This window comes from Chionomys nivalis, unplaced genomic scaffold, assembly GCF_950005125.1.
Source record: "Chionomys nivalis unplaced genomic scaffold, mChiNiv1.1 scaffold_61, whole genome shotgun sequence".
In the NCBI taxonomy this organism is placed as follows: domain Eukaryota; kingdom Metazoa; phylum Chordata; class Mammalia; order Rodentia; family Cricetidae; genus Chionomys; species Chionomys nivalis.
The window spans coordinates 906925-933194 of record NW_026646926.1 but is presented as its reverse complement, the minus strand read 5'-3'; the positions used below and the strand labels follow the sequence as shown (position 1 = coordinate 933194).

General features: G+C 35.6%; 4 pseudogenes; all 4 read right to left on the bottom strand.

The window, feature by feature from the left end:
- Window positions 1-6925: 6925 nt before the first annotated feature.
- LOC130869157 (60S ribosomal protein L7a-like) lies at window positions 6926-7726 on the bottom strand (annotated as a pseudogene).
- A 565-nt stretch (window positions 7727-8291) lies between these two features.
- On the bottom strand, window positions 8292-9098 carry LOC130869154 (60S ribosomal protein L7a-like; annotated as a pseudogene).
- Window positions 9099-9640: 542 nt separating this feature from the next.
- On the bottom strand, window positions 9641-10458 carry LOC130869155 (60S ribosomal protein L7a-like; annotated as a pseudogene).
- A 10764-nt stretch (window positions 10459-21222) lies between these two features.
- Window positions 21223-22034, bottom strand: LOC130869158 (60S ribosomal protein L7a-like; annotated as a pseudogene).
- Between the last annotated feature and the right edge of the window lie 4236 nt (window positions 22035-26270).

Here is a 26270-nt window from a genome sequence, read left to right as displayed (position 1 = left end):
CAAAGTAAAGCTTGTACTGAGAAAAGGAACACTGAACTCAATTCTAACAATGCTTTATCATGTAGCAAACAGCTGCTTGTCTTTACAAAGAAACACATGTGCGTTTCTTATTAAAGCTTTCGTGAAATTAATAAACTTTCAAAAGAACATGATTATCTTTCAAAGTAAAGCTTGTACTCAGGAAAGGAACACTGATCTCAGTTCTAACAATTCTTTTACAGGTAGCAAACAACTGCTTGTCTTTAGAAAGAAACACATGTTCGTTTCTTACTAAAGCTTTCGTGAAATTAATAAACTTTCAAAAGACCGCGATATGTTTCAACGTAAAGCTTGTACTGAGAAAAGGAACACTGATCTCAGTTCCAACAATGCTTTCACATGTGGGAAACAACTGCTTGTCTTTAAAAAGAAACAAATTTGCGTTTCTTACTAAAGCTTTCGTGAAATTAATAAACTTGCAAAAGAATGCAATAATCTTTCAAAATAAAGCTTTTAGTGAGAAAAGGAACACTGATCTCAGTTCTCACAATGCTTTCACACGTAGGAAAAAAATACTTGCCTTTACAAAGAAACACATGTGCCATTGGTACTTGAGTTTTCTTGAAATTTATAAACTTTCAAATAACATGATTATCTTTCAAAGTAAAGCTTGTACTGAGAAAAGGAACACTGAACTCAGTTCTAACAATGCTTTATCATGTAGCAAACAACTGCTTGTCTTTACAAAGAAACACATGTGCGTTTCTTTCTAAAGCTTTCGTAAAATTAATAAACTTTCAAAAGAATGCGAATATGTTGCAACGTAAATCTTGTACTGAGAAAAGGAACACTGATCTCCATTCTAAAAATGCTTTCACAAGTAGCAAACAACTGCTTGTTTTTACAAAGAAACACATGTGCGTTTCTTTCTAAAGCTTTCGTGAACTTAATAACCTTTCAAAAGAACGCGATTATCTTTCAAATTAAAGCTTGTATTGAGAAAAGGAACACTGATCTCAGTTCTAACAATGCTTTCACACGTAGCTAACAACTGCTTTTCTTTAAAAAGAAACACATGTGCTCTTACTAAAGCATTCGTGAAATTAATAAACTTGCAAAAGTACGGATTATCTTTCCAGGTATGGCTTGTACTGAGAAAAGGAACACTGATCTCAGTTCTAACAATGCTTTCACATGTAGCAAACAAATGCTTGTCTTTACAAAGAAACATATGTGCGATTGGTACTTGAGCTTTCTTGAAATTAATAAACTTTCAAAGAACATGATTATCTTTCAAAGTAAAGCTTGTACTGAGAAAAGGAACTCTGATCTCAGTTATCAGTATTCTTTTACATGTAGCAAACAACTGCTTGTCTTTACAAAGAAACACATGTGCTTTTCTTAAAAAGCTTTCATGAAATTAATAAACTTTCCAAAGAATGCGATCATCTTTCAAAGTAAAGCTTGTATTGAGAAAAGGAACACTGTTCTCAGTTCTCACAATGCTTTCACACGTAGCAAACAAATACTTGCCTTTACAAAGAAACACATGTGCGATTGGTACTTGAGCTTTCTTGAAATTAAAGCTTTCAAAGAACGTGAATATCTTTCAAAGTAAAGCTTGTACTGAGAAAAGGAACACTGAACTCACTTCTAACAATGCTTTATCATGTAGTAAACAGCTCCTTGTCTTTAAAAGAAATACATGTGCGTTTCATACTAAAGCTTTCCTGAAATTAATAAAATTTCAAAAGAACGCGATTATGTTTCAACGTAAATCTTGTACTGAGAAAAGGTACGCTGGTCTCCATTCTTAAAATGCTTTCACACGTAGCAAACAACTGTTTTTATTTATAGAGAAACACATGTGCGTTTCTTTCTAAATCTTTCGTGAAATTAATAAAGTTTCAAAAGAACGCGCTTATCTTTCAAAGTAAAGCTTGTACTGAGAAAAGGAATACTGATCTCAGTTTAACAACGCTTTCACACGTAGCAATCATATGCTTGCCTTTACAAAGAAACACATGTGTGATTGGTACTTGAGCGTTCCTGGATTTATTAAACTTTCAAACAACATGATTATCTTTCAAAGTAAAGCTTGTACTGAAAAAAGGAACACTGATCTCAGTTCTAACAATGCTTTAACACGTAGCAAACAACTGCTTCACTTTACAAAGAAACACATGTACGTTTCTTACGAAAGCTTTCTTGAAATTAATAAACTTTCAAAGAACATGATTATCTTTCAAAGTAAAGCTTGTACTGAGAAAAGGAACACTGATCTCAGTTCTAACAATGCTTTCACACGTAGCAAACAACTGCTTGTCTTTACAAAGAAACACATGTGCGTTTCTTTCTAAAGCTTTCGTGAACTTAATAACCTTTCAAAAGAACGCGATTATCTTTCAAATTAAAGCTTGTACTGAGAAAAGGAACACTGATCTCAGTTCTAACAATGCTTTCACACGTAGCTAACAACTGCTTTTCTTTAAAAAGAAACACATGTGCTCTTACTAAAGCATTCGTGAAATTAATAAACTTGCAAAAGTACGTGATTATCTTTCCAGGTATGGCTTGTACTGAGAAAAGGAACACTGATCTCAGTTCTAACAATGCTTTCACATGTAGCAAACAAATGCTTGTCTTTACAAAGAAACATATGTGCGATTGGTACTTGAGCTTTCTTGAAATTAATAAACTTTCAAAGAACATGATTATCTTTCAAAGTAAAGCTTGTACTGAGAAAAGGAACTCTGATCTCAGTTATCAGTATTCTTTTACATGTAGCAAACAACTGCTTGTCTTTACAAAGAAACACATGTGCTTTTCTTAAAAAGCTTTCATGAAATTAATAAACTTTCCAAAGAATGCGATCATCTTTCAAAGTAAAGCTTGTATTGAGAAAAGGAACACTGTTCTCAGTTCTCACAATGCTTTCACACGTAGCAAACAAATACTTGCCTTTACAAAGAAACACATGTGCGATTGGTACTTGAGCTTTCTTGAAATTAAAGCTTTCAAAGAACGTGAATATCTTTCAAAGTAAAGCTTGTACTGAGAAAAGGAACACTGAACTCACTTCTAACAATGCTTTATCATGTAGTAAACAGCTCCTTGTCTTTAAAAGAAATACATGTGCGTTTCATACTAAAGCTTTCGTGAAATTAATAAAATTTCAAAAGAAAGCGATTATGTTTCAACGTAAATCTTGTACTGAGAAAAGGTACGCTGGTCTCCATTCTTAAAATGCTTTCACACATAGCAAACAACTGTTTTTATTTATAGAGAAACACATGTGCGTTTCTTTCTAAATCTTTCGTGAAATTAATAAAGTTTCAAAAGAACGCGCTTATCTTTCAAAGTAAAGCTTGTACTGAGAAAAGGAATACTGATCTCAGTTTAACAACGCTTTCACACGTAGCAATCATATGCTTGCCTTTACAAAGAAACACATGTGTGATTGGTACTTGAGCGTTCCTGGATTTATTAAACTTTCAAACAACATGATTATCTTTCAAAGTAAAGCTTGTACTGAAAAAAGGAACACTGATCTCAGTTCTAACAATGCTTTAACACGTAGCAAACAACTGCTTCACTTTACAAAGAAACACATGTACGTTTCTTACGAAAGCTTTCTTGAAATTAATAAACTTTCAAAGAACATGATTATCTTTCAAAGTAAAGCTTGTACTGAGAAAAGGAACACTGATCTCAGTTCTAACAATGCTTTCACACGTAGCAAACAACTGCTTGTCTTTACAAAGAAACACATGTGCGTTTGGTACTAAAGCTTTCGTGAAATTAATAAACTTTCAAAAGAACGCGATTATCTTTCAAAGTAAAGCTTGTAGTGAGAAAAGGAACACTATTCTCAGTTTCAACAATGCTTTAACACGTAGCAAACAACTGCTTCACTTTACAAAGAAACACATGTACGTTTCTTACGAAACCTTTCTTGAAATTAATAAACTTTCAAAGAACATGATTATCTTTCAAAGTAAAGCTTGTACTGAGAAAAGGAACACTGATCTCAGTTCTAACAATGCTTTCACACGTAGCAAACAGCTGCTTGTCTTTACAAATAAACACATGTGCGTTTGGTACTAAAGCTTGCGTGAAATTAATAAACTTTCAAAAGAACGCGATTATCTTTCAAAGTAAAGCTTGTAGTGAGAAAAGGAACACTATTCTCAGTTTTAACAATGCTTTCACTCGCAGCAAACAAATGCTTGTCTTTACAAAGAAACACATGTGCGTTTCTTACGAAAGCTATCGTGAAATTAATAACTTTGAAAAGAACGTGATTATCTTTCAAAGTAAAGCTTGTACTGAGAAAAGGAACACTGATCTCATTTCTAACAATGCTTTCACACGTAGCAAACAACTGCTTGTCCTTTCAAAGAAACACATGAGCGTTTGGTACTATAGCTTTGTGAAATTAATAAACTTTCAAAGAACGCGATTATCTTTCAAAGTAAAGCTTGTACTGAGAAAAGGAACACTGATCTCAGTTCTAACAATGCTTTCCCACGCAGCAAACAACTGCTTGTCTTTACCAAGAAACATATGTGCGTTTGGTACTAACGCTTTCGTGAAATTAATAAACTTTCAAAGGAACACGATTATCTTTCAAAGTAAAGCTTGTACTGAGAAAAGGAACATTGATCTCAGTTCTAACAATGGTTACACAGGTAGGAAGCAACTGCTCTTCTTTACAAAGAAACACATGTGCGTTTCTTACTAAAGCGTCCGTGAAATTAATAAACTTTCAAAAGTCCGCGATTATGTTTCAAAGTAAAGCTTGTACTGAGAAAAGGAACACTGATCTCAGTTCTAACAATGCTTTAACACGTAGCAAACCACTGCTTGTCTTTACAAAAAACACATGTGTGTTTCTTACGAAAGCTTTCGTGAAATTAATAAACTTGCAAAAGAACGTGATTATCTTTCAAAGTAAAGCTTGTACTGAGAAAAGGAACACTGATCTCAGTTCTAACAATGCTTTAACATTAGCAAACAAGTGCTTTTCTTTACAAAGAAACACATGTGCGTTTCTTAATAAAGCTTTAGTGAAATAAATAAACTTTCAAAAGAACGCGATTATCTTTCAAATTAAAGCATGTACTGAGAAAAGGAACACTGATCTCAGTTCTAACAATGCTTTCACACGTATCTAACAACTGCTTTTCTTTAAAAAGAAACACATGTGCTCTTACTAAAGCATTCGTGAAATTAATAAACTTGCAGAAGTATGTGATTATCTTTCCAGGTATGGCTTGTACTGAGAAAAGGAACACTGATCTCAGTTCTAACAATGCTTTCACATGTAGCAAACAAATGCTTGTCTTTACAAAGAAACATATGTCCGATTGGTACTTGAGCTTTCTTGAAATTAATAAGCTTTCAAAGAACATGATTATCTTTCAAAGTAAAGCTTGTACTGGGAAAAGGAACTCTGATCTCAGTTATCAGTATTCTTTTACATGTAGCAAACAACTGCTTGTCTTTACAAAGAAACACATGTGCTTTTCTTAAAAAGCTTTCATGAAATTAATAAACTTTCCAAAGTATGCGATCATCTTACAAAGTAAAGCTTGTATTGAGAAAAGGAACACTGTTCTCAGTTCTCACAATGCTTTCACACGTAGCAAACAACTGCTTGTCTTTACAAAGAAACACATGTGCGTTTAGTACTATAGCTTTGTGAAATTAATAAACTTTGAAAAGAACGCGATTATCTTTCAAAGTAAAGCTTGTACTGAGAAAAGGAACACTGATCTCCGTTCTAAGAATGCTTTCCCACGTAGCAAACAACTGCTTGTGTTTACAAAGAAACACATGTGCGTTTTTACTAAAGCTTTCTTGAAATTAATAAACTTTCAAAAGACCACGTTTATGTTTCAAAGTAAAGCTTGTCTGAGAAAAGGAACACTAATACAGTTCTAACAATGCTTTCCCACATAGCAAACCACTGCTTGTCTTTACAAAGAAACACATGTGCGTTTTTACTAAAGCTTTCGTGAAATTAATAAACTTGCAAAATAATGCGATTATCTTTCAAGTAAAGCTTGGACCGAGAAAAGGAACACTGATCTCAGTTCTAAAAATGCTTTCACATGTAGCAAACAAATGCTTGCCTTTACAAAGAAACACATGTGTGATTGGTACTTGAGCTTTCTTGAAATTAATAAACTTTGAAAGAACATGATTATCTTTCAAGTAAAGCTTGTACTGAGAAGAGGAACACTGAACTCAGTTCTAACAGTGCTTTCACATGTAGCAAACAACTGCTTGTCATTACAAAAAACACATGTGCGTTTCTTACTAAAGCTTTCGTGAAATTAATAAACTTGCAAAAGAACGCGATTATCTTTCAAAGTAAAGCTTGTACTGAGAAAAGGAACACTGATCTCAGTTCTAACATTGCTTTCACATTAGCAAGTAACTGCTTTTCTTTACAAAGAAACACATGTGCGTTTGGTACTAAAGCTTTTGTGAAATTAATAAACTTTCAAAAGATTGCGATTATCTTTCAAAGTAAAGATTGTACTGAGAAAAGGAACACTGATCTCAGGTCTAAATATGCTTTCACTCGTAGCACACAACTGATTGCCTTTACAAAGAAACACATGTGCGTTTCTTAATAAAGCTTTCGTGAAATTAATAAACTTTCAAAAGATTGCGATTATCTTTCAAAGTAAAGCTTGTACTGAGAAAAGGAACAGTGATCTCTGTTCTAAATATGCTTTCACTCGTAGCAAACAACTGATTGCCTTTACAAAGAAACACATGTGCGTTTCTTACTAAAGCTTTCGTGAAATTAATAAACTTTCAAAAGAACGCGATTATCATTCAAAGTAAACTTGTACTTTAAAGGAACACTGATCTCAGTTTTTTTTTTGAAGTTTTATAGTTATATTTGTGTACAGAAATCTCAGCAGTACTTTTAACCCAGTTTAGTAGCGAGTTCTTTGGCCTTTGCCTTTTCCAGCTTGGCAATTCGAGCCACAGATTTAGGACCCAGGACGTTGCTTCCCCAGTGGCGGCGGATCTCATCATATCTGTTGTTGTAATTGGTCCTAATAGCTTCCACCAGCTTGGCCAGAGCACCCTTGTCTTCTGAGTTAACCTGTGTGAAGGCAACAGTGGTGCACGTCTTCCTGTGGACCAGCCATCCCAGCCTGGCCTTTCCCTTGATGATGCAGTAGGGGACCCCCATCTTGCGACACAGGGCAGGCAGGAAGACCACCAGCTCAATGGGGTCTACATCGTGGGCAATCACCACCAGCTGAGCCTTCTTGTTCTCTACCAAAGTGGTGACTGTATTGACGCCCGCTCGAAGGACAGGTGGTCTCTTAGTTGGGACATCCCCTTTGCCGGCAACTTACTTCTCAGCACGGGCCAGCAGCCTCTGCTTCTTTTCCTGCTTGGTCTCTGGCCTGTACTTGTGGGCAAGTTTAAGCAACTGGGTAGCTGTTTGCCGGTCCAGGGCCTGGGTGAACTGGTTAATGGCAGGAGGAACTTTGAGGCGCTTAGAGAGGATGGCCCGCTGCCGCTGCAGCCTGATGTAGCGGGGCCATTTGACGAAGCGTGTGAGATCTCTCTTGGGCTAGATGTCCTGCCCAATGCCGAAGTTCTTAGGCCTATTCTCAAACAAAGGATACACCACCTTCTTCGCCTCCTGCTTCTTCACGATGGCGGGGGCCGGGGCCACCTACTTCCCCTTGGCCTTCTTTCCCTTGGGCATCTTGCCGGGCTGGAGGAGAGAACACTGATCTCAGTTTTAACAATGCTTTCACACGCAGCAAACAACTGCTTGTCTTTACAAAGAAACACATGTGCTTTTCTTAATAAAGCTTTTGTGAAATAAATAAACTTACAAAAGACCGCGATTATCTTTCAAATTAAAGCTTGTACTGAGAAAAGGAACACTGATCTCAGTTCTAACAATGCTTTCACACGTAGCAAACAACTGCTTGTCTTTACAAAGAAACACATGTGCCTTTGGTACTATAGCTTTGTGAAATTAATAAACTTTCAAAAGAACGCGATTATCTTTCAAAGTAAAGCTTGTACTGAGAAAAGGAACACTGATCTCAGTTCTAAATATGCTTTCACTTGTAGCAAACAACTGATTGCCTTTACAAAGAAACACATGTGCGTTTCTTACTAAAGCTTTCGTGAAATTAATAAACTTTCAAAAGAACGCGATTATCATTCAAAGTAAACTTGTACTTTAAAGGAACACTGATCTCAGTTTTTTTTTTGAAGTTTTATAATTATATTTGTGTACAGAAATCTCAGCAGTACTTTTAACCCAGTTTAGTAGCGAGTTCTTTGGCCTTTGCCTTTTCCAGCTTGGCAATTCGAGCCACAGATTTAGGACCCAGGACGTTGCTTCCCCAGTGGCGGCGGATCTCATCATATCTGTTGTTGTAATTGGTCCTAATAGCTTCCACCAGCTTGGCCAGAGCACCCTTGTCTTCTGAGTTAACCTGTGTGAAGGCAACAGTGGTGCACGTCTTCCTGTGGACCAGCCATCCCAGCCTGGCCTTTCCCTTGATGATGCAGTAGGGGACCCCCATCTTGCGACACAGGGCAGGCAGGAAGACCACCAGCTCAATGGGGTCTACATCGTGGGCAATCACCACCAGCTGAGCCTTCTTGTTCTCTACCAAAGTGGTGACTGTATTGACGCCCGCTCGAAGGACAGGTGGTCTCTTAGTTGGGACATCCCCTTTGCCGGCAACTTACTTCTCAGCACGGGCCAGCAGCCTCTGCTTCTTTTCCTGCTTGGTCTCTGGCCTGTACTTGTGGGCAAGTTTAAGCAACTGGGTAGCTGTTTGCCGGTCCAGGGCCTGGGTGAACTGGTTAATGGCAGGAGGAACTTTGAGGCGCTTAGAGAGGATGGCCCGCTGCCGCTGCAGCCTGATGTAGCGGGGCCATTTGACGAAGCGTGTGAGATCTCTCTTGGGCTAGATGTCCTGCCCAATGCCGAAGTTCTTAGGCCTATTCTCAAACAAAGGATACACCACCTTCTTCGCCTCCTGCTTCTTCACGATGGCGGGGGCCGGGGCCACCTACTTCCCCTTGGCCTTCTTTCCCTTGGGCATCTTGCCGGGCTGGAGGAGAGAACACTGATCTCAGTTTTAACAATGCTTTCACACGCAGCAAACAACTGCTTGTCTTTACAAAGAAACACATGTGCTTTTCTTAATAAAGCTTTTGTGAAATAAATAAACTTACAAAAGACCGCGATTATCTTTCAAATTAAAGCTTGTACTGAGAAAAGGAACACTGATCTCAGTTCTAACAATGCTTTCACACGTAGCAAACAACTGCTTGTCTTTACAAAGAAACACATGTGCCTTTGGTACTATAGCTTTGTGAAATTAATAAACTTTCAAAAGAACGCGATTATCTTTCAAAGTAAAGCTTGTACTGAGAAAAGGAACACTGATCTCAGTTCTAAATATGCTTTCACTTGTAGCAAACAACTGATTGCCTTTACAAAGAAACACATGTGCGTTTCTTACTAAAGCTTTCGTGAAATTAATAAACTTTCAAAAGAACGCGATTATCATTCAAAGTAAACTTGTACTTTAAAGGAACACTGATCTCAGTTTTTTTTTTGAAGTTTTATAATTATATTTGTGTACAGAAAACTCAGCAGTACATTTAACCCAGTTTAGTGGCGAGTTCTTTGGCCTTTGCCTTTTCCAGCTTGGCAATTCGAGCCACAGATTTAGGACCCAGGACGTTGCTTCCCCAGTGGCGGTGGATCTCATCATATCTGTTGTTGTAATTGGTCCTAATAGCTTCCACCAGCTTGGCCAGAGCACCCTTGCCTTCTGAGTTAACCTGTGTGAAGGCAACAGTGGTGCACGTCTTCCTGTGGACCAGCCGTCCCAGCCTGGCCTTTCCCTTGATGATGCAGTAGGGGACCCCCATCTTGCGACACAGGGCAGGCAGGAAGACCACCAGCTCAATGGGGTATACATCGTGGGCAATCACCACCAGCTGAGCCTTCTTGTTCTCTACCAAAGTGGTGACTGTATTGACGCCCGCTCGAAGGACAGGTGGTCTCTTAGTTGGGACATCCCCTTTGCCGGCAGCTTTCTTCTCAGCACAGGCCAGCAGCCTCTGCTTCTTTTCCTGCTTGGTCTCTGGCCTGTACTTGTGGGCAAGTTTAAGCAACTTGGTAGCTGTTTGCCGGTCCAGGGCCTGGGTGAACTGGTTAATGGCAGGAGGAACTTTGAGGCGCTTAGAGAGGATGGCCCTCTGCCGCTGCAGCCTGATGTAGCGGGGCCATTTGACGAAGCGTGTGAGATCTCTCTTGGGCTAGATGTCCTGCCCAATGCCGAAGTTCTTAGGCCTATTCTCAAACAAAGGATACACCACCTTCTTCGCCTCCTGCTTCTTCACGATGGCGGGGGCCGGGGCCACCTACTTCCCCTTGGCCTTCTTTCCCTTGGGCATCTTGCCGGGCTGGAGGAGAGAACACTGATCTCAGTTTTAACAATGCTTTCACACGCAGCAAACAACTGCTTGTCTTTACAAAGAAACACATGTGCTTTTCTTAATAAAGCTTTTGTGAAATAAATAAACTTACAAAAGACCGCGATTATCTTTCAAATTAAAGCTTGCACTGAGAAAAGGAACACTGATCTCAGTTCTAACAATGCTTTCACACGTAGCAAACAACTGCTTGTCTTTACAAAGAAACACATGTGCCTTTGGTACTATAGCTTTGTGAAATTAATAAACTTTCAAAAGAACACGATTATCTTTCAAAGTAAAGCTTGTACTGAGAAAAGGAACACTGATCTCAGTTCTAACAATGCTTTCCCACGTAGCAAACAACTGCTTGTCTTTACAAAGAAACACATGTGCGTTTGGTACTAAAGCTTTCGTGAAATTAATAAACTTTCAAAAGACTGCGATTATGTTTCAAAGTAAAGCTTGTCTGGGAAAAGGAACACTGATCTCAGTTCTAACAATGCTTTCACACGTAGCAAACAACTGCTTTTCTTTAAAAAGAAACACATATGCGTTTCTTACTAAAGCTTTCGTGAAATTAATAAACTTTCAAAAGAATGCGAATATCTTTCAAATAAACTTGTACTGAGAAAAGGAACACTGATCTCAGTTTTAACAATGCTTTCCCATGCAGCAAAAAACTGCTTGTCTTTACAAAGAAACACATGTGCGTTTCATACTAAAGCTTTGGTGAAATTAATAAACTTTCAAAACACCGCTATTATGTTTCAAAGTGAAGCTTGTAATGAGAAAAGGAACACTGATCTCAATTCTAACAATGCTTTCACACGTAGCAATCAACTGCTTTTCTTTAAAAAGAAACACATGTGCGTTTCTTACTAAAGCTTTGGTGAAATTAATAAACATTTGAAAGAACTTCATTATCTTTCAAAGTAAATCTTGTACTGAGAAAAGGAACACTGATCTCAGTTCAAATAATGCTTTCACACGTAGCAAACAAATGCTTGCCTTTACAAAGAAACACCTGTTCGATTGGTACTTAAGCTTTCTTGAAATTAATAAACTTTCAAAGAACAAAGTACAGATTTTACTGAGGAAAAGAACACTGAACTCAGTTCTATCAATGCCTTGAGACGGAGCAAACAACTGCTTGTCTTTACAAAGAAACACATGTGCGTTTGTTACTAAAGCTTTCGTGAAATTAATAAACTTTCAAAAGACTGCGATTATGTTTCAAAGTAAAGCTTGTCTGGGAAAAGGAACACTGATCTCAGTTCTAACAATGCTTTCACACGTAGCAAACAACTGCTTTTCTTTAAAAAGAAACACATATGCGTTTCTTACTAAAGCTTTCGTGAAATTAATAAACTTTCAAAAGAATGCGAATATCTTTCAAATAAACTTGTACTGAGAAAAGGAACACTGATCTCAGTTTTAACAATGCTTTCCCACGCAGCAAAAAACTGCTTGTCTTTACAAAGAAACACATGTGGGTTTCTTACTAAAGCTTTGGTGAAATTAATAAACATTCAAAACACCGCTATTATGTTTGAAAGTAAAGCTTGTATAGAGAAAAGGAACACTGATCTCAATTCTAACAATGCTTTCACACGTAGCAATCAACTGCTTTTCTTTAAAAAGAAACACATGTGCGTTTCTTACTAAAGCTTTGGTGAAATTAATAAACATTTGAAAGAACTTCATTATCTTTCAAAGTAAAGCTTCTAGTGAGAAAAGGAACACTGATCTCATTTCTAACAATGCTTTCACACGTGGCAAACAACTGCTTGTCTTTTCAAAGAAACACATGTGCGTTTGGTACTATAGCTTTGTGAAATTAATAAACTTTCAAAGAACGCGATTATCTTTCAAAGTAAAGCTTGTACTGAGAAAAGGAACATTGATCTCAGTTCTAACAATGGTTACACATGTAGCAAGCAACTGCTTTTCTTTACAAAGAAACACATGTGCGTTTCTTATTAAAGCTTTCGTGAAATTAATAAACTTTCAAAAGTCCTCGATTATGTTTCAAATTAAAGCTTGTACTGAGAAAAGGAACACTGATCTCATTTCTAACAATGCTTTCACACGTAGGAAACAACTGCTTTTCTTTAAAAAGAAACACATATGCGTTTCTTACTAAAGCATTCGTGAAATTAATAAACATTCAAAAGAACGCGATTATCTTTCAAAGTAAAGCTTGTACTGAGAAAAGGAACACTAATACAGTTCTAACAATGCTTTCACACATAGCAAAACACTGCTTGTCTTTACAAGAAACACATGTGCGTTTTTATTAAGATTTCGTGAAATTAATAAACTTGCAAACGAACCCGATGATCTTTTACGTAAAGTTTGTACTTAGAAAAGGAACACTGATCTCAGTTCTAACGATGCTTTCACATGTAAAAAACAAATGCTTGCCTTTACAAAGAAACACATGTGCGATTGGTACTTGAGCTTTCTTGAAATTAATAAATTTTCAAAGAACATGATTATCTTTCAAAGTAAAGCTTGTACTGAGAAAAGGAACACTGAACTCAGTTCTAACAATGCTTTCACATGTAGCAAACAAATGCTTGCCTTTACAAAGAAACACATGTGCGATTGGTACTTGAGCTTTCTTGAAATTAATAAATTTTCAAAGAACATGATTATCTTTCAAAGTAAAGCTTGTACTGAGAAAAGGAACACTGAACTCAGTTCTAACAATGCTCTCACATGTAGCAAACCACTGCTTGTCTTTACAAAAAACAAATGTGCGTTTCTTACTAAAGCTTTCGTGAAATTAATAAACTTGCAAAAGACCGCGATTATCTTTCAAAGTAAAGCTTGTACTGAGAAAAGGAACACCGATCTCATTTCTAACAATGCTTTCCCAAGTAGCAAACAACGGCTTGTCTTTACAAAGAAACACATGTGTGTTTGGTACTAAAGCTTTCATGAAATTAATAAACTTTCAGAAGACATCGATTATGTTTCAAAGTAAAGCTTTTACTGAGAAAAGGGACACTGATCTCAGTTCTAACAATGCTTTCACACGTAGAAAACAACTGCTTTTCTTTAAAAAGAAACACATGTGCGTTTCTTACTAAATCTTTCGTGAATTTAATAAACTTTCAAAAGAACGCGATTATCTTTCAAAGTAAAGCTTTTAGTGAGAAAAGGAACACTGATCTCAGTTTTAACTATGCTTTTACACGTAGCAAACAACTGCTTGTCTTTACAAAGAAACACATGTGCGTTTCTTACTAAAGCTTTTGTGAAATTAATGAACATTTGAAAGAACTTCATTATCTTTCAAAGTACAGGTTGTACTGAGAAGAGGAACACTAATCTCAGTTCTAACAATGCTTTCACACGTAGCAAACAAATGCTTGCCTTTACAAAGTAACACATGTACGATTGGTACTTGAGCTTTCTTGAAATTAATAAACTTTCAAAGAACAAATTAAAGCTTGTACTGAGAAAAAGAACACTGAACTCAGTTCTAAAAATGCTTTCAGTCATATAATCTACTGCTTGTCTTTACAAAGAAACACATGTGCGTTTCTTACTAAAGCTTTCGTGAAATTAATAAACTTTCAAAGAACATGATTATCTTTAAAATTAAAGCTTGTCCTGAGAAAAGGAACACTGATCTCTTTTCTAACAATGCTTTTACACGTAGCAAACAACTGCTTGTCTTTAGAAAGAAACACATGTGCGTTTCTTACTAAATCTTTCGTGAAATTAATAAACTTTCAAAAGAACATGATTATCTATCAAAGTAAAGCTTGTACTGAGAAAAGGAACACTCATCTCTGTTCTAACAATGCTTTCACACGTAGAAAACAACTGCTTTTCTTTAAAAAGAAACACATGTGCGTTTGGTATAAAAGCTTTTGTGAAATTAATAAATTTTTAAAGAACGCGATTATCTTTCAAAGTAAAGTTGGTACTGAGAAAAGGAACACTGATCTCAGTTCTAACAATGCTTTCCCACGTAGCAATCAACTGCTTTTTTGAAAAAGAAACAAATGTGCGTTTTTTACTAAAGCTTTTGTGATATTAATAAACTTTCAAAAGAACTTGATTATCTTTCAAATTAAAGCTTGTACTGAGAAAAGGAACACAGATATCAGTTCTATCAATGCTTTCACATGTAGCAAACAAGCTTGCCTATACAAAGAAACACAAGTGCGATTGGTACTTGAGCTTTCTTGAATTTAATAAAGTTTCAACGAACAAAGTAAAGGTTGTACTGAGAAAAAGAACACTGAACTCAGTTCTAACAATGCCTTGAGACAGAGCAAACAACTGCTTGTCTTTAGAAAGAAACACATGTGCATTTCTTACTAAAGCTTTTGTGAAATTAATGAACATTTAAAAGAACTTCATTATCTTTCAAAGTACAGCTTGTACTGAGAAGAGGAACACTAATCTCAGTTCTAACAATGCTTTCACACGTAGCAAACAAATGCTTGCCTTTACAAAGAAACACATGTACGATTGGTACTTGAGCTTTCTTGAAATTAATAAACTTTCAAAGAACAAAGTAAAGCTAGTACTTAGAAAAAGAACACTGAACACAGTTCTAAAAATGCTTTCAGACATATAATCTACTGCTTGTCTTTACAAAGAAACACATGTGCGTTTCTTACTAAAGCTTTCGTGAAATTAATAAACTTTCAAAGAACATGATTATCTTTAAAATTAAAGCTTGTCCTGAGAAAAGGAACACTGATCTCTTTTCTAACAATGCTTTTACACGTAGCAAACAACTGCTTGTCTTTAGAAAGAAACACATGTGCGTTTCTTACTAAATCTTTCGTGAAATTAATAAACTTTCAAAAGAACATGATTATCTATCAAAGTAAATCTTGTACTGAGAAAAGGAACACTGAACTCTGTTCTAACAATATTTTCACACGTAGAAAACAACTGCTTTTCTTTAAAAAGAAACACATGTGCGTTTGGTATGAAAGCTTTTGTGAAATTAATAAATTTTCAAAAGAACCCGATTATTATTCAAAGTAAAGCTGGTACTGAGAAAAGGAACACTGATCTCAGTTCTAACAATGCTTTCCCACGTAGCAATCAACTGCTTTTTTAAAAAAGAAACAAATGTGCGTTTTTTACTAAAGCTTTTGTGATATTAATAAACTTTCAAAAGAATTTGATTATCTTTCAAATTAAAGCTTGTACTGAGAAAAGGAACACTGATATCAGTTCTATCAATGCTTTCACATGTAGCAAACAAGCTTGCCTATACAAAGAAACACAAGTGCGATTGGTAATTGAGCTTTCTTGAAATTAATAAAATTTCAACGAACAAAGTAAAGGTTGTACTGAGAAAAAGAACACTGAACTCAGTTCTAACAATGCCTTGAGACGGAGCAAACAACTGCTTGTCTTTAGAGAGAAACACATGTGTGTTTCTTACTAAAGCTTTCGTGAAATTAATAAACTTTAAAAAGAATATGATTATCTTTCAAAGTAAAGCTTGTACTGAGAAAAGGAACACTGACCTCAGTTCTAACAATACTTTCACACGTAGAAAACAACTCGTTGTCTTTAAAAAGAAATACATGTACGTTTGGTACTATAGCTTTGTGAAATTAATAAACTTTGAAAAGAACGCGATTATCTTTCAAAGTAAAGCTTGTATTTAGAAAAGGAACACTGATCTCATTTCTAACAATGCTTTCACACGTAGCAAACAAATGCTTGCCTTTACAAAGAAACACATGTACGATTGGTACTTGAGCTTTCTTGAAATTAATAAACTTTCAAAGAACAAAGTAAAGCTTGTACTGAGAAAAAGAACACTGAACTCAGTTCTAAAAATGCTTTCAGACATATAATCTACTGCTTGTCTTTACAAAGAAACACATGTGCGTTTCTTACTAAAGCTTTCGTGAAATTAATAAACTTTCAAAAGAACATGATTGTCTTTCAAAGTAAAGCTTGTACTGAAAAAAGGAACACTGATCTCCGTTCTAACAATGCTTTCACACGTAGAAAACAACTGTTTGTCCTTAAAAAGAAACACATGTGCATTTCGTATGAAAGCTTTTGTGAAATTAATAAATTTTCTAAAGAACGCGATTATCTTTCAAAGTAAAGCTTGTACTGAGAAAAGGAACACTGATCTCAGTTCTAACAATGCTTTCCCACGTAGCAATCAACTGCTTTTTTTAAAAGAAACAAATGTGCGTTTTTTACTAAAGCTTTCGTGATATTAATAAACTTTCAAAAGAACTTGATTATCTTTCAAATTAAAGCTTGTTCTGAGAAAAGGAACACTGATCTCAGTTCTAACAATGCTTTCATATGTAGCAAACAAGCTTGCCTTTACAAAGAAACACAAGGGCGATTGGTACTTGAGCATTCTTGAAATTAATAAACTTTAAACGAACAAATTAAAGGTTGTACTGATAAAAAGAACACTGAACTCAGTTCTAACAATGCCTTGAGACGGAGCAAACAACTGCTTGTCTTTAGAAAGAAACACATGTGTGTTTCTTACTAAAGCTTTCGTGAAATTAATAAACTTTCAAAAGAATATGATTATCTTTCAAAGTAAAGCTTGTACTGAGAAAAGGAACACTGACCTCAGTTCTAACAATACTTTCACACGTAGAAAACAACTCGTTGTCTTTAAAAAGAAATACATGTGCGTTTGGTACTATAGCTTTGTGAAATTAATAAACTTTGAAAAGAACGCGATTATCTTTCAAAGTAAAGCTTGTATTTAGAAAAGGAACACTGATATCATTTCTAACAATGCTTTCACACGTAGCAAACAAATGCTTGCCTTTACAAAGAAACAAATGTACGATTGGTACTTGAGCTTTCTTGAAATTAATAAACTTTCAAAGAACAAAGTAAAGCTTGTACTGAGAAAAAGAACACTGAACTCAGTTCTAAAAATGCTTTCAGACATATAATCTACTGCTTGTCTTTACAAAGAAACACATGTGCGTTTCTTACTAAAGCTTTCGTGAAATTAATAAACTTTCAAAAGAACATGATTGTCTTTCAAAGTAAAGCTTGTACTGAGAAAAGGAACACTGATCTCCGTTCTAACAATGCTTTCACACGTAGAAAACAACTGTTTGTCCTTAAAAAGAAACACATGTGCATTTCGTATGAAAGCTTTTGTGAAATTAATAAATTTTCTAAAGAACGCGATTATCTTTCAAAGTAAAGCTTGTACTGAGAAAAGGAACACTGATCTCAGTTCTAACAATGCTTTCACATGTAGCAAACAACTGCTTGTCTTTACAAAGAGACACATGTGCGTTTGGTACTATAGCTTTGTGAAATTAATAAACTTGCAAAAGAATGCTATTATCTATCAAAGTGAAGATTGTGCTGAGAAAAGGAACACTGATCTCAGTTCTAACAATGCTTTCCCACATAGCAATCAACTGCTTTTTTTAAAAAGAAACAAATGTGCGTTTTTTACTAAAGCTTTCTTGATATAAATAAACTTTCAAAAGAACTTGATTATCTTTCAAATTAAAGCTTGTACTGAGAAAATGAACACTGATCTCAGTTTTAACAATGCTTTCACATGTAGCAAACAAGCTTGCCTTTACAAAGAAACACAAGTGCGATTGGTACTTGAGCTTTCTTGAAATTAATAAACTTTCAACGAACAAAGTAAAGGTTGGACTGAGAAAAAGAACATTAAACTCAGTTCTAACAATGCTTTATCACGTAGCAAACAACTGCTTATCTTAACAAAGGAACACATGTATGTTTCTTATGAAAGCTTTCCTGAAATTAATAAACTTTCAAAAGAATTCGATTATCTTTCAAAGTAAAGCTTGTACTGAGAAAAGGAACACTGATCTCAGTTCTAACAGTGCATCACACATAGCAAACAAATGCTTGCCTTTACAAGAAACACATGTGCGTTTGGTAATTGAGCTTTCTTGAAATTAATAAACTTTCAAAGAACATGATTATCTTTCAAAGTAAACCTTGTACGGAGAAAAGGAACACTGATCTCAGTTCTAACAATGCTTTCACACGTAGCATACAACTGCTTGTCCTTACAAAAAACACATGTGCGTTTGGTACTAAAGCTTTCGTGATATTAATAAACTTTCAAAAGAACACGATTATCTTTCAAAGTAAAGCTTGTAGTGAGAAAAGGACCACTATTCTCAGTTCTAACAATGCTTTCACTCGCATCAAACAAATGCTTGTCTTTAGAAAGAAACACATGTGCGTTTCTTACTAAAGCTTTCGTGAAATTATTAACTTTCAAAAGAATGCAATTATCTTTCAAAGTAAAGCCTCTAGTGAGAAAAGGAACACTGATCTCATTTCTAACAATGCTTTCACACATAGCAAACAACTGCTTGTCTTTGCAAAGAAACACATGTGCGTTTGGTACTATAGCTTTGTGAAAATAATAAACTTTCAAAGAACGCAATTATCTTTCAAAGTAAAGCTTGTACTGAGAAACGGAACAATGATCTCAGTTCTAACAATGCTTTCACAAGTAGCAAACAACTGCTTGTCTTTAAAAAGAAACACATGTGCGTTACTTACTAAAGCTTTTGTGAAATTAATAAACATTCAAAAGAACGCGATTATCTTTTAAAGTAAAGCTTGTACTGAGAAAAGGAACACTAATACAGTTCTAACAATGCTTTCACACATAGCAAACAACTGCTTGTCTTTACAAAGAAACACATGTGCGTTTGGTACAAAGCTTTCGTGAAATTAATAAACTTTCAAAAGAACACGATTATCTTTCAAAGTAAAGCTTGTAGTGAGAAAAGGACCACTATTCTCAGTTCTAACAATGCTTTCACTCGCAGCAAACAAATGCTTGTCTTTAGAAAGAAACACATGTGCGTTTCTTACTAAAGCTTTCGTGAAATTATTAACTTTCAAAAGAATGCAATTATCTTTCAAAGTAAAGCCTCTAGTGAGAAAAGGAACACTGATCTCATTTCTAACAATGCTTTCACACATAGCAAACAACTGCTTGTCTTTGCAAAGAAACACATGTGCGTTTGGTACTATAGCTTTGTGAAAATAATAAACTTTCAAAGAACGCGATTATCTTTCAAAGTAAAGCTTGTACTGAGAAACGGAACAATGATCTCAGTTCTAACAATGCTTTCACAAGTAGCAAACAACTGCTTGTCTTTAAAAAGAAACACATGTGCGTTACTTACTAAAGCTTTTGTGAAATTAATAAACATTCAAAAGAACGCGATTATCTTTTAAAGTAAAGCTTGTACTGAGAAAAGGAACACTAATACAGTTCTAACAATGCTTTCACACATAGCAAACAACTGCTTGTCTTTACAAGAAACACATGTGCGTTTTTACCTAAGATTTCGTGAAATTAATAAACTTGCAAAAGAACACGATTATCTTTTAGGTAAAGCTTGTACTGAGAAAAGGAACACTGATCTCAGTTCAAATAATGCTTTCACACGTAGCAAACAAATGCTTTTTTAACAAAGAAACACATGTTCGATTGGTACTTGAGCTTTCTTGAAATTAATAAACTTTCAAAGATCAAGATTATCTTTCAAAGTAAAGCCTGTACTGAGAAAAAGAACACTGAACTCAGGTCTAACAATGCTTTCAGACATAGCAAACAACTTCTTGTCTTTACAAAGTAACACATATGCGTATCTTACTAAAGCTTTCGTGAAATTAATACACTTTCAAAAGAATATGATTATCTTTCAAGGTAAAGCTTGTACTGAGTAAAGAAACACTGACCTCAGTTCTAACAATGCTTTCACACGTAGCAAACAACTGCTTGTCTTTAAAAAGAAACACAAGTCGTTTGGTACTAAAGCTTTCGTGAAATTAATAAACTTTCAAAAGAACGCAATTATCTTTCAAAGTAAAGCTTGTACTGAGAAAAGGAACACTGCTCTCAGTTCTAACAATGCTTTCACATGTAGCAAACAAATGCTTGCCCTTACAAAGAAACACATGTGCGATTCGTACTTGAGCTTTCTTGAAATTAATAAACATTGAAAGAACATGATTATCTTACAAAGTAAAGCTTGTACTGAGAAGAGGAACACTGAGCTCAGTTCTAAAAATCCTTTCACATGTAGCAAACCACTGCTTGTCTTTACAAAAAACACATGTGCGTTTCTTACTAAAGCTTTCGTGAAATTAATAAACGTTCAAAAAAATGAGATTATCTTTCAAGTAAAGCTTGTACTGAGAAAGGGAACACTGATCTCAGTTCTAAAAATCCTTTCACACATAGCAAACAACTGCTTGTCTTTACAAAGAAACACATGTGCGTTTCTTACTAAAGCTTTCGTGAAATTAATAAACTTTCAAAAGAATGCGATTATCTTTCAAAGTAAAGCTTGTACTGAGAAAAGGAACACTGATCTCAGTTCTAACAATGCTTTCACATGCAGAAAACAACTGCTTGTCTTTACAAAGAAACACATGTGCTTTTCTTACTAAAGCTTTCGTGAAATTAATAAACTTTCAAAAGATTGCGATTATCTTTCAAAGTAAAGCTTGTACTGAGAAAAGGAACACTGATCTCAGTTCTAAATATGCTTTCACTCGTAGCAAACAACTGATTGCCTTTACAAAGAAACACATGTGCGTTTCTTACTAAAGCTTTCGTGAAATTAATAAACTTTCAAAAGAACGCGATTATCATTCAAAGTAAACTTGTACTTTAAAGGAACACTGATCTCAGTTTTTTTTTTGAAGTTTTATAATTATATTTGTGTACAGAAAACTCAGCAGTACATTTAACCCAGTTTAGTGGCGAGTTCTTTGGCCTTTGCCTTTTCCAGCTTGGCAATTCGAGCCACAGATTTAGGACCCAGGACGTTGCTTCCCCAGTGGTGGTGGATCTCATCATATCTGTTGTAATTGGTCCTAATAGCTTCCACCAGCTTGGCCAGAGAACCCTTGCCTTCTGAGTTAACCTGTGTGAAGGCAACAGTGGTGCACGTCTTCCTGTTGACCAGCCGTCCCAGCCTGGCCTTTCCCTTGATGATGCAGTAGGGGACCCCCATCTTGCGACACAGGGCAGGCAGGAAGACCACCAGCTCAATGGGGTCTACATCGTGGGCAATCACCACCAGCTGAGCCTTCTTGTTCTCTACCAAAGTGGTGACTGTATTGATGCCCGCTCGAAGGACAGGTGGTCTCTTAGTTGGGACATCCCCTTTGCCGGCAGCTTTCTTCTCAGCACAGGCCAGCAGCCTCTGCTTCTTTTCCTGCTTGGTCTCTGGCCTGTACTTGTGGGCAAGTTTAAGCAACTGGGTAGCTGTTTGCTGGTCCAGGGCCTGGGTGAACTGGTTAATGGCAGGAGGAACTTTGAGGCGCTTAGAGAGGATGGCCCTCTGCCGCTGCAGCCTGATGTAGCGGGGCCATTTGATGAAGCGTGTGAGATCTCTCTTGGGCTAGATGTCCTGCCCAATGCCGAAGTTCTTAGGCCTATTCTCAAACAAAGGATACACCACCTTCTTCGCCTCCTGCTTCTTCACGATGGCGGGGGCCGGGGCCACCTACTTCCCCTTGGCCTTCTTTCCCTTGGGCATCTTGCCGGGCTGGAGGAGAGAGCACTGATCTCAGTTTTAACAATGCTTTCACACGCAGCAAACAACTGCTTGTCTTTACAAAGAAACACATGTGCTTTTCTTAATAAAGCTTTTGTGAAATAAATAAACTTACAAAAGACCGCGATTATCTTTCAAATTAAAGCTTGTACTGAGAAAAGGAACACTGATCTCAGTTCTAACAATGCTTTCACACGTAGCAAACAACTGCTTGTCTTTACAAAGAAACACATGTGCCTTTGGTACTATAGCTTTGTGAAATTAATAAACTTTCAAAAGAACGCGATTATCTTTCAAAGTAAAGCTTGTACTGAGAAAAGGAACACTGATCTCAGTTCTAACAATGCTTTCCCACGTAGCAAACAACTGCTTGTCTTTACAAAGAAACACATGTGCGTTTGGTACTAAAGCTTTCGTGAAATTAATAAACTTTCCAAAGACCTCGATTATGTTTCAAAGTAAAGCTTGTACTCAGAAAAGGGACACTGATCTCAGTCCCAACAATGCTTTCACACGTAGAAAACAACTGCTTGTCTTTAAAAAGAAACACATGTTTGTTTCTTACTAAAGCTTTCGTGAAATTAATAAACTTTCAAAAGAATGCGAATATCTTTCAAATAAACTTGTACTGAGAAAAGGAACACTGATCTCAGTTTTAACAATGCTTTCCCACGCAGCAAAAAACTGCTTGTCTTTACAAAGAAACACAAGTGCGTTTCTTACTAAAGCTTTGGTGAAATTAATAAACTTTCAAAACACCGCTATTATGTTTCAAAGTAAAGCTTGTAATGAGAAAAGGAACACTGATCTCAATTCTAACAATGCTTTCACACGTAGCAATCAACTGCTTTTCTTTAAAAAGAAACACAAGTGCGTTTCTTACTAAAGCTTTGGTGAAATTAATAAACATTTGAAAGAACTTCATTATCTTTCAAATAAATCTTGTACTGAGAAAAGGAACACTGATCTCAGTTCAAATAATGCTTTCACACGTAGCAAACAAATGCTTGCCTTTACAAAGAAACACTTGTTCGATTGGTACTTAAGCTTTCTTGAAATTAACAAACATTCAAAGAACAAAGTAAAGATTTTACTGAGGAAAAGAACACTGAACTCAGTTCTATCAATGCCTTGAGACGGAGCAAACAACTGCTTGTCTTTACAAAGAAACACATGTGCGTTTGTTACTAAAGCTTTCGTGAAATTAATAAACTTTCAAAAGACTGCGATTATGTTTCAAAGTAAAGCTTGTCTGGGAAAAGGAACACTGATCTCAGTTCTAACAATGCTTTCACATGTAGCAAACAAATGCTTGGCTTTACAAAGAAAGACATGTGCGATTGGAACTTGAGCTATCTTGAAATTAATAAATTTTCAAAGAACAAGATTATCTTTCAAAGTAAAGCTTGTACTGAGAAAAGGAACACTGATCTCAGTTCTAACAATGCTTTCACACGTACCAAACAACTGCTTGTCTTTACAAAGGAACACATGTGCGTTTGGTATTAAAGCTTTCGTGAAATTAATAAACTTTCAAAAGAACGTAATTATCTTTCAAAGTAAAGCTTGTAGTGAGAAAAGGAACACTATTCTCAGTTCTAACAATGCTTTCACTCGCAGCAAACAAATGCTTGTCTTTACAAAGAAACACATGTGCGTTTCTTACTAAAGCTATCGTGAAATTAATAACTTTCAAAAGAATGCAATTATCTTTCAAAGTAAAGCTTCTAGTGAGAAAAGGAACACTGATCTCATTTCTAACAATGCTTTCACAAGTAGCAAACAACTGCTTGTCTTTACAAAAAAACACATGTCCGTTTGGTATTATAGCTTTGTGAAATTAATAAACTTTCAAAGAGCGTGATTATCTTTCAAAGGAAAGCTTGTCCTGAGAAAAGGAAAACTGATCTCAGTTCTAACAATGGTTTCCCACGCAGCAAACAACTGCTTGTCTTTACAAAGAAACACATGTGCGTTTCTAACTGAAGCTTTCGTGAAATTAATAAACTTTCAAAAGAACTCGATTTTCTTTCAAAGTAAAGCTTGTACTGAGAAAAGGAACATTGATCTCATTTCTAACAATGGTTACACATGTAGCAAACAACTGCTTTTCTTTACAAAGTAACACATGTGCGTTTCTTACTAAAGCGTTCGTGAAATTAATAAAATTTCAAAAGTCCGCGATTATATTTCAAAGTAAAGCTTGTACTGAAAAAAGGAACACTGATCTCAGTTGTAACAATGCTTTCCCATGTAGCAAACAACTGCTTGTCTTTACAAAGAAACACATGGGCGTTTCTTATTAAAGCTTTCGTGAAATTAATAAACGTTCAAAAGAACATGATTATCTTTTAAAGTAAAGCTTGTACTGGGAAAAGGAACACTAATACAGTTCTAACAATGCTTTCACACATAGCAAACCACTGCTTGTCTTTACAAGAAACACATGTGCATTTTTACTAAAGATTTCGTGAAATTAATAAACTTGCAAAAGAACCTGATTATCTTTAGGTAAAGCTTGTACTGTAAAAAGGAACACTGATCTCAGTTCTAACAATGCTTTCACATGTAGCAAACAAATGCTTGCCTTTACAAAGAAACACATGTGCAATTGGTACTTGAGGTTTCTTGAAATTAATAAATTTTCAAAGAACATGATTATCTTTCAAAGTAAAGTTTGTACTGAGAAAAGGAAAACTGAACTCAGTTATAATAATGCTTTCACATGTAGCAAACCACTTCTTGTCTTTACAAAAAACACATGTGCGTTTCTTACTAAAGCTTTCGTGAAATTAATAAACTTGCAAAAGAACGCGATTATGTTTCAAAGTAAAGCTTGTACTGAGAAAAGGAACACTGATCTCAGTTCTAACAATGCTTTAACACGTAGCAAACAACTGCTTCACTTTACAAAGAAACACATGTACGTTTCTTACGAAAGCTTTCCTGAAATTAATAAACTTTCAAAAGAATGCCATTATCTTTCAAAGTAAAGCTTGTACTGAGAAAGGGAACACTGATCTCATTTCTAACAATGCATTCACACATAGCAAACAAATGCTTGCCTTTACAAAGAAACGCATGTCCGTGTGATACTTGAGCTTTCTTGAAATTAATAAACTTTCAAAGAACATGATTATCTTTCAAAGTAAAGCTTGTACTGAGAAAAGTAACACTGATCTCAGTTCTAACAATGCTATCACATGTAGCAAACTACTGCTTGTCTTTACAAAGAAACACATGTGCGTTTGGTACTAAAGCTATCGTGAAATTAATAAACTTTCAAAAGAACGTGATTATCTTTCAAAGTAAAGCTTGTAGTGAGAAAAGGAACACTATTCTCAGTTCTAACAATGCTTTCACTCGCAGCAAACAAATGCTTGTCTTTACAAAGAAACACATGTGCGTTTCTTACTAAACCTATCGTGAAATTAATAACTTTCAAAAGAATGCGATTATCTTTCAAAGTAAAGCTTCTAGTGAGAAAAGGAACACTGATCTCATTTCTAACAATGCTTTCACACGTAGCAAACAACTGCTTGTCTTTTCAAAGAAACACATGTGCGTTTGGGACTATAGCTTTGTGAAATTAATAAACTTTCAAAGAACGCGATTATCTTCCAAAGTAAAGGTTGTACTGAGAAAAGGAACACTGATCTCAGTTCTAACTATGCTTTCCCATGCAGCAAACAACTGCTTGTCTTTACAAAGAAACACATGTGCGTTTGGTACTAACGCTTTGTGAAATTAATAAACTTTCAAAAGAACACGATTATCTTTCAAAGTAAAGCTTGTACTGAGAAAAGGAACATTGATCTCAGTTCTAACAATGGTTACACATGTAGCAAGCAACTGCTTTTCTTTACAAAGAAACACATGTGCGTTTCTTATTAAAGCTTTCGTGAAATTAATAAACTTTCAAAAGTCCTCGATTATGTTTCAAATTAAAGCTTGTACTGAGAAAAGGAACACTGATCTCATTTCTAACAATGCTTTCACACGTAGGAAACAACTGCTTTTCTTTAAAAAGAAACACATATGCGTTTCTTACAAAAGCATTCGTGAAATTAATAAACATTCAAAAGAACGCGATTATCTTACAAAGTAAAGTTTGTACTGAGAAAAGGAACACTAATACAGTTCTAACAATGCTTTCACACATAGCAAAACACTGCTTGTCTTTACAAGAAACACATGTGCGTTTTTACTAAAGATTTC